Source organism: Triticum aestivum, chromosome 7D (assembly GCF_018294505.1).
Source record: "Triticum aestivum cultivar Chinese Spring chromosome 7D, IWGSC CS RefSeq v2.1, whole genome shotgun sequence".
Taxonomy (NCBI): domain Eukaryota; kingdom Viridiplantae; phylum Streptophyta; class Magnoliopsida; order Poales; family Poaceae; genus Triticum; species Triticum aestivum.
The window spans coordinates 514,902-524,228 of NC_057814.1; positions in this window are offsets into that span (position 1 = coordinate 514,902).

Consider the following 9,327-nt stretch of genomic DNA (forward strand, 5'->3'; position numbering starts at 1 on the left):
TCAGCAGGTGCTATTTCATCTTTAATTTATTCATATAATGAGAAAGGAATAGCACTCACACTAGCACCTAGGTCACATAACCCATGATAACAGTGATCTCCTATCTTAACTGAGACAACAGGCATGCCAGCAACTGGTCTATGTTTATCTTCTCCCAGGTTTGGCAATTCTAGAAGCTTCACCACAGAAGTAAATAACAAGCCCATCAATATTAGCCACTAAGAGATCTTTGAACATAGAAACACTAGGTTGAACCTTGATTTGTTCAGAAAGTTTGGGTGTTCTAACATAACTTTTGTTGACCACGGTTGAAGCTTTAGCATGTTCCTTCATCCTAACTGGAAAGCGTGGTTTTTCAGTATAAGCAGTGGGAACCATTGGATCAACATTGTAGATAATAGTTTCTTCTTTAGCCTTTACCAGTTCTTTAACTTCTTCTTTACTTGGTGGGTGATATTTAAACCACTTCTCCTTAGGGAGATCAACATGAGTAGCAAAAGATTCACAAAAGGAAGCTACTATCTCAGAGTCAAGTCCATATTTAGTGCTAAACTTTTGAAAGGCATCGGTATTCATAAAAGATTTAACACAATCAAACTTAGGTTAAATACCTAACTCTTCACCGGAATTCAATAGTCTTCTTCATAAAAGAACCAGTACAAGAAGTATCGAGCATGGATTGATCATTACGAGAAAGCCGAGCATAAAAATTCTGTATAATAATATCACTCGAGAGCTCATGATTGGGGCATGAATATAACATTGACTTAAGCCTCCCCCCAAGCTAGAGCAATACTTTCTCCTTCACGAGGCCAAAAATTATATATATATATATATATATATATATATATATATATATATATATATATATATATATATATATATATATAAAATTCCGATCACGATGAACTAGATGCATAGGATAAAATTTCTGATGAAATTCCAATTTCAAACGGTTCCAGTTCCAAGATCCAATATCATCGCATAGCCTATACCATGTCAATGCTTTTCCCTTCAAAGATAAAGGGAAAACCTTCTTCTTAGCTTCATCTCCGGGCAAACCTGCAAGCTTAGACAATCCGCGAATTTCATCCACATATATCAAGTGCATATCAGGATGTTCGATTCAATCTCCTGCATAAGGATTAGCTAGCAGTTGCTCTAACATACCCGAAGGAATTTCATATTCAATATTTTCAGTAGGTGCAGGAGGTTGAGGGGTAACTAATTGTGGTTCCGGTCGGGGTGAAGATACCCAGAACAAACCCCTCAAAGGATTGTTTTCCATAGTAGCAAGTGACAATAATTTTCAGCACGTAGTAATAATGTTTCCTTACCAATTCCCACTTACCAAGAGCGCTTCACAGCCTGGCAACGGGGCTAAAAAATAGCCTTGATGACCCACAAATGTATGGGGTCAATTGTAGCTCTTTTCGTTAAGTAAGAGTATCGAACCCAACGAGGAGCAGAAGGAAATGACAAGTGGTTTTCAGCAAGGTAATGTCTGCAAGTGCTAAAATTGTAAGTAGCGAAGTAGTTTGGTAGCAAGATAATTTGTAGTGAGCAAGTAACATTAGTAGTAATAAAAGTTCAGCAAGGTAGGCCAATCCTTTTGAGGCGAAGGCCAGGCCAAAACAGTTTCTTATGATAAGCAAAGTGTTCTTGAGTGTACATGGGAATTTCATCTAGTCACTTTCATCATGTTGCTTAATGTGTGTTCGGTACTTTGATAATTTGATATGTGGGTGGACCAGTGCTTAGGTGCTGTTCTTACTTGAACAAACCTCCTACTTATGATTAACCCTCTCGCAAGCATCCGCAATTACGAGAAACGTATTAAGAATAAATTCTAACCATAGCATTAAACTTTTGGATCCAATCGGTCCCTTACGGAATAGCGCATCAATTGGTGTTTAAGCTTCTGTCACTCTCACAACCCACCATATAATAACTACTCCACAATGCATTCCGTTAGGCCCAAATATGGTGAAGTTTCTTGTAGTCGACGTTCACATGACACCACTAAGAGAATGGCAACATACATACCATCAAAATATCGAACACATATCAAGTTCACATAATTCTTGCAACATGATTTCTCCCGTGACCTCAAGAATGAAAGTAACTACTCACAAATGATAAACATGCCCAATATCAGAGGGGTATTGAATAGCATAATGGATATGAACATATAATCTTCCACCAAATAAACCATAAGTAATCAACTACAGGATGTAATCAACACTAGGAGTCACCCACGGGCACCAAAGTTTTGATACAAAGATTGAATGCAAGAGATGAACTAGGGTTTGAGAGGAGTTGGTGCTGTGAAGATGTTGACGAAGATAGCCCTCCCCAAGATGGGAGAGTTGTTGGTGATGATGATGACGATGATTTTCCCCTCCGGAGGGAAGTTCCCCAGGCGGAATCGCTCCGCCACAGGGCAAAAGTGCTCCTGCCCAAGTTCCGCCACGAGGCGGGGGCGCTTCGTCACGAATGTCCTCTCCTTATTTTTTCTAGGTCAAACTGACTTATATACCAGAGGATGGGCACCGGAGGTGGGCCGAGGAGGGCAGCACCCACCAGGGCGCGCCTGGGCCTCCTGGCGTGCCTAGGTGGGTTGTGTCCACCTGGTGGCCCTCCTCTGGTCCTTATTTGCTCCAATATTCCTTAAATATTCCATAAAGAAATCCTCGGGGAGTTTCAGCTCATTTGGGGTTGTGCAGAATAGGTAGCTTGACGTAGCTTTTTCAGGTCCAGATTTCAAGATGCCAGAATTCTCCCCGTTGGTGCATATCTTGCATATTATGAGAGAAAAAGCATTAGAATCTATTTATATATAAAAAGTAGTTGATGGGTTAATTAGAGGCAAGATAATTAGCCTAGAAAATTCTACGTTAATTAGAAAATACTGGCCCTTGATCTGGTGGGTCTTTTAAAATTATAATTATATACTCCCTCCGTTCCTAAATATAAGTCTTTGTAGAGATTTCATTATGAACCACATACGTATGTATATAGATGCATTTTAAGTGTAGATTCGTCCATTATGCTCTGTATGTTGTCCACCTAGTGAAATCTCTACAAAGACTTATATTTAGGAACGGAGGGAGTAACAGTTAGATATGTGTAACATATTCCATGCAAAATTTTTTTTTGCAACATATCAATTACTTTTTATAGGCTAACGGACCATCAGTCGTGCCATATTCCATAAAAAAAGTTATGTGTAACATATATATAGCATTGTCCTGATGGACCATGAGTCCTGCGTAGCTTTATAATATCACATACGCAAAAAAAGAAAATATCACATACGTAAAACATACACAGGTGACGTGACATGCATAGGACTTCCCTAAGAAAAGCTACATGCAAGACGTGGGTGCATTGAACTTTCTTGGGGAAAAAAACGAAGCTACATGTATGGCGTGGGCTGAGAAAAAAATCCCTTTGATATTCCATCTACCCTGACTTCCTGCATTATTTTCCTCCTCACGCTGCTGCTGCCGCTGCCGTTCAGCCCTGGCCATTATAGCTTGCCTAAGCAAGGATCTTTAGCTTCATCCATCACGGGTCACATAGCATTGTCCTGATGGACCATGAGTCGTGCCATCCCTCAGGTCGCTCTCATAAGAACTCAAACTCGCTTTCGAAAGGTCTCCTACGGAAGAGTGTCTATCCCTACAGCCCAAGTAACTAGATATTGGTCTGCCCCATCATAAAGAAACTAGAGAATTGCATCTAAAATCTTTTGGTCCAGCGAGGGCGGCATCATCGAGTTCCCAATGAACGTGGTGATCACCTCGCCGCCTCACTGATGTTTACGGATTCGCTAGAGGACGACGGCTCCGCACGTAGTGGAACGGCCGGAGGTGTCGGGTCAGAGAACCTCCACGAAGGACAGCTTTTGGAGCTGCCGCCACAGGGCGCCCTACCAGGCAAACGCAAACCCCTATCTATGTATCATCAGCAGCCGCACGGTTGTGTTCCAGGGACGAAACTGGCATCATGCGTCTTCATATGATTTCTCAGGCGGCGTGGGTGAACGATGCCATGACATTGCAGACCTCGCCAATCTACAGGTGCTTGAGCAGCATGGCGTGTGGTTCAGAGAGGGTGGCATCAACGAGTTCCCAACGGATGTGGTGATCCCCTTGCCGACTCGCTGACATTCACGGATTCGCTGGAGGATGACGACTCCGCACGTAGTGGAAGACCTGATGCGTCGGGACAAAGAACCTCCACGGAGGACAGCTTGTGGAGCTGCCGCCACAAGGCGCCCTAGCATGCAAACACAGAGCCTTATCTATCTACCATCATCCGACGCACGGTTCTATTCCGAGGACGAAACCTGCATCATGCGTCTTCATATGATCTCTCGGGCGGTGTCGGCGGACGATGCGATGACAATGAAGACCTCAGCAAGCATGGCGAGCATTGTTTGCCAATCTGCAAGATGCTATCCTCGCACTTGAGCCGCGTGGAAGAAGCAGACCTCGGCAAGGTGCAAGATTGGAGCGTGGATTGCCCTGGTATACAGCTAAGATGAACTGGCACGTACATCTTGTAATGCCTTCTTGCATGTTTGAAATTTTCATAAGCGGTTGCTGGCTTGAACATGTGTACGTAAGAAGAGTGAGGAGGCATTTATTGTTCGCCTTGTAAATAACTGCTAAGAGGATCGTGTAAGTTCTATCCAAAGTAGTAAAATCTCTACTATCAACCATTCCATGTAGTACATGGGCTTCTGAAGGACGTAAGCATCTGAGAAGCATCAACGTCCTAGCTGCATCACTACGCGATCCATAAGCAACTTATTGTGGGCATGCAAGTCTGGTCTCTGCACAATATAGACTAATATAGAGACATATTTCGCTTTTTACACTTATAATGAGTAAACATATATATATATGAGTCAGCTCGCAGGCGCCAGGGAGGTAAGCAAATCGAATGGTAATTTCCTATGAACTACCACACCATACAGTGGAACCAAAGAAACAAGTGGACATCATACCTTAACACCCTAATGGAAAATAGTACAACTCTTCCTAAGTACAACATACCTGAGACTTCGATAGTTGTCCATCCAGCATTATATTCATATAACATTCCCGCTTTTGTAACTATATAAGAAATTTGTCTATAATTTGTTTGCACTAGATGCATAAATTAATGCATGGAGGTGAACATATTTTTTGGGTATGTATGAACAAATTTGTAAAGTCAACTAAGAAATTTCGTTTTATCTCAGCCGGCATCCATAAGCAGATCCTTCCACTATTTTTTGCAAGTATGAATACATTATTATACCAAGATTAATACATTTTAAGTTGGTATGGAAAAAGTCCAACTAAAAAATACATGTTTTTGTATTTGTAGAGTATATAATACATTATTTAATGAAGACATATTTATTTTTCAATGGACATGCCATCGTATCAAGTTCTATTTATATAACACCAAACTTTATTAGAAAAAACTATATATAACGTATAAATGGAAAATCATATGCTGAAGTGTTACATTCGCAATTAGGGTTCCTAGCTTCAATTCCATCGAATAACATATTATCAGGAAAACAGTACAAATGGTTTGTTGACCAAGATGAAACTATCAAACACCTCTTTCTCAAATGTCCCCTCGCCAAGCTTTTATGGTGTATGATTCATGTAGCCTTTAATGTCAGCCCGCCAAATGGTATTAACACATTATTTGCGACGTGCCTAAATGTTGTGGAGCCAAATATTGTGCGAAAAATTTGAATAGGACTATGTGCATTACTTTGGGCTATATAGAATTGCATAAATGACATGGTCTTTAACAAACAAACTCTTATACACTTTTTGCATGTTACATATAGAGTCGCTGCTTGGATCGTATGTGGTCGTCACTCAGTCATGCGGTAACCAAGGAACATATGGATATTGGGTGCAACCATTGGGAGATGGTAGGACGGGATACATACAACCGGTTTGGATGGCAGTCCAATAATAGGCTAGGTGTTTAGTCATCTCGACCTGTTTTTGCCGGTTGTGGCAATTATTATGTTTCATACATTCCCTCTCTTTGAGAGATTGTACTGAATCACAAACCATTTGGACCATTTTCTTAACAACATGGCTGCATGCATCATTCTAATGCGGAGGGCCAGGGGTGCCCTCCTTTAAAAAAACATTTAATGCCATTTGCTTCGATATGTTAGATATGCTGAATTCTTTCTTCTGTGTTAAATATTTGATGTGAGTGCACGGTTGCAGTAAGAGATGGGACTGCATTATACAACATTTAGGTATGATATATAATTTTCAAGCCTAGATTTAATTCTTCATAGTGTTAGGAATTATGAAATCTATGCATATAGTTCACTGTGTGTGTGTGTGTGTGTGTGTGTGTGTTTGTATCTATCTATTTGTTTGCATCAATTTTCTTTTTAGGTCATCTAAACATGTTCAAATAATACATGTCATGTGGAATCAAAGATGCTTAAACACATATATGACATAAAACATAACCTCTGTGATTTATTTGTACAATGACAATAACATTTTGGAGGGACTCTAAATGTCATATACTACCTCCGTAAAGATATATAAGAGCGCTTATATCACTAAAGTAGTGATATAAGAACTCTTATATATTTCTTTACGTAGGGAGGAGTATCTCCAATGACTAGTCTGCCATAATATTGACAGAGTAACTCATGGTCAAGAAAATCTTAAACGTACCCTTATTAAGCGGGTTGGATATCCATGGGTACCCAAACTCATGGTGAAGTCGACATTTTTCCGTGTTACCAAGGATGAATCATTTCTATTTTACTTCAAGAAGAATTTGAACAACATTTTTCCATTAGTCAAGTTGACCAGACAATAAAGCTATTGTAAACTTAAATGCTAACATCCATATATATATATATCTAACATCACATGAAAACTATCAGCTAGCTTGTGGATTAAAGTTTCTTTCTATCCAGCAATCCAATATTATGTGTAGATAAACATATGTATAATTTGGTACTTATGGGAACACTATAATTAATCATCATTATTCTAACAAAGTAGCATAATAATAATAGTTGTGGTTATACGTATGTATTATTTCCTCCCAAAATGTGAACATGTAGAAAAAACATTAATTTCTTTTCCATATTCTTTTAACTTTGAATAAATTAAAGATCGAGCCCTCACACACTGTGTTCTCTGAAAAATTATAAAATTCTAGCCCGCACATCGGGCGGGCCACTCTGCTAGTTACTCCAAAAAGCATTATTATACAATAAAACAACATAAATAACTGTAGGAAAACATGATGCAAAATGGACGTATCACATCATCACCCTCGTTACGTAGGCCGAATATGTGATAAACATCTTCATGAAGCACAATAATGATGCCGTCGCTCTGGGGCCAAACAATAAATCGCTTTGTGCTAGCATCGAACGTTGTTATCCTAAATTGCAATAAATGTTTCCTCATTGCCACCAGAGCAATTCTCAACATACTGTCCAAATAGGTGCCAGGTGTGCCTCATGCGCTGTCTAGGAGTGAATTTTCACACCAACTCGCACCACTTCTCAACTGAACAGTACACATCTTCGTAGTCTTCCATTCTAATTAAAAGGATCAATTTTAGACTAGCTACGAGACTTGAAAAAAATACAAGTGGGATACGAGTATACCTTCCGGAGACATGACGTGCACCGGCAACCTCCGTTGGCTATGTCAATGACAGTGGGTGAGAGTCGTGGCAGCCGCCCTCTACCGACATCACTGCGGTGGCTGACGGCCCGCCCTAGGGTTCTGGGTGCCGGCGTGTTTGCGGAGGCAGCCACGTGCAGTTGAAGATCCAGGGCGCGCGCGTTGATGTCGAGGCCGCCACCGATGGGAGTTGCCACGGTGACGGCGTTATGATAGTGGGATGGGGGGGGGGGGGGGGGGAGGGCATGCGTGCAGGCGGCGGGGTTAGGTGGCCGTGGGGCGGTAATGGCGGCGTAATTTCCCATGCCCATGCAGGCACGTACGCCGTTATACATGTGATCACGTCACCATGGGCTCCTTTGGCCGCGCCCCGTACAACATGCGCCTGGCGGCCCACGAAGCTTGTTTTAATCCCGTCGCATGTAGTTTAGTACCACATCGCTCAGCCGGCTCGCTATTGACTCCTTTATATAATTTTCTCTTTGAACATGAACAAACGTCTGTGTTTGTTGGACTCTATTTGGAGCATATGCAGGATTGATATGAGTCTTCTCCTTCTCAGAGCTTCCGAAGGTTCATAAGGATCTTGCATATTATTCAAAAAGAGAGCAATAATCACCCATGTTTTTTAAGGACGGAAAAAATCCATCAGTCTATTCTTATAGTTCTTTTTGACCAATAACGTCCAATGTTTTTTAAGAATGAAAAAAATCCATCTATATGATTATTCACCTCTAATATCACCACGGGCATCTTGCGTGCAATTTTTTATCAGATTCCGACACCGTACTTATTACCTAGGGTTTTCTCGGCGAAAAAAGCCTAAAACACTGCCTGGTCATGACGCGACATGTGTTTGGTGTCCGAATTCGTTCCAATCTTGCCTGGGGGCTTATTTTCCTCGAAAATGACATAATAACCTTTCTTAGCTCCAAAATGACCTATTTACATAGCAATATCATTCGTCATGCTAGCTTGAGCCCTTAACTAATATTTTGTTCCTCTCTCTCAGGCGCACTACCACAAAAAGCCTATGCCAAGTCTGTTCGACCTCTATGGCATGGCCCATATGGCCATGTACAAGAACGCCAAGCCATTCACGGAGTCTGACCTAGATCATCCGGAGAGCTTCACCAACATCTCCTCCCACCACAAGCTTGCGAGGAAAGGGGAGGACTTTAACCCGAGCCAGGATCCTTTTGATATAGAGCTGGTGATGATATCTGGTGGCGGGAGGTCCCATGGCTCTCAAGCCATTGGTGATGGACTGATACGTTGTCCTAAGACTCTCCCGCAGATCAAGAAGCGCTTGAGTAGCTCTGATCCTGAGATAACGCCCCGTGCACGGCCCGCGGAGCTCGCCATGGCGGTTAGTTATACGGACTCTCTCACCTTTCCTCCATTACATTGTGTGTGCGTCCGTCGATGATTTCAATCCTAATGAGGAGTGTTGTGTTGCAGGCAGCGGTTGAGAGAGATTGAAGACCCAGGCGCTTTTGGAGGAGGCAAAAAGGGAGGCGGCGGAAAGGGAGAGGGAGAGGGAGGAGAGGACGGCTAAGCTGTTGGAGGAGGAGAGGAACCGGAACGAGGCGTCTCACCGGGCCCTATACGAGCTCATCATGGTACG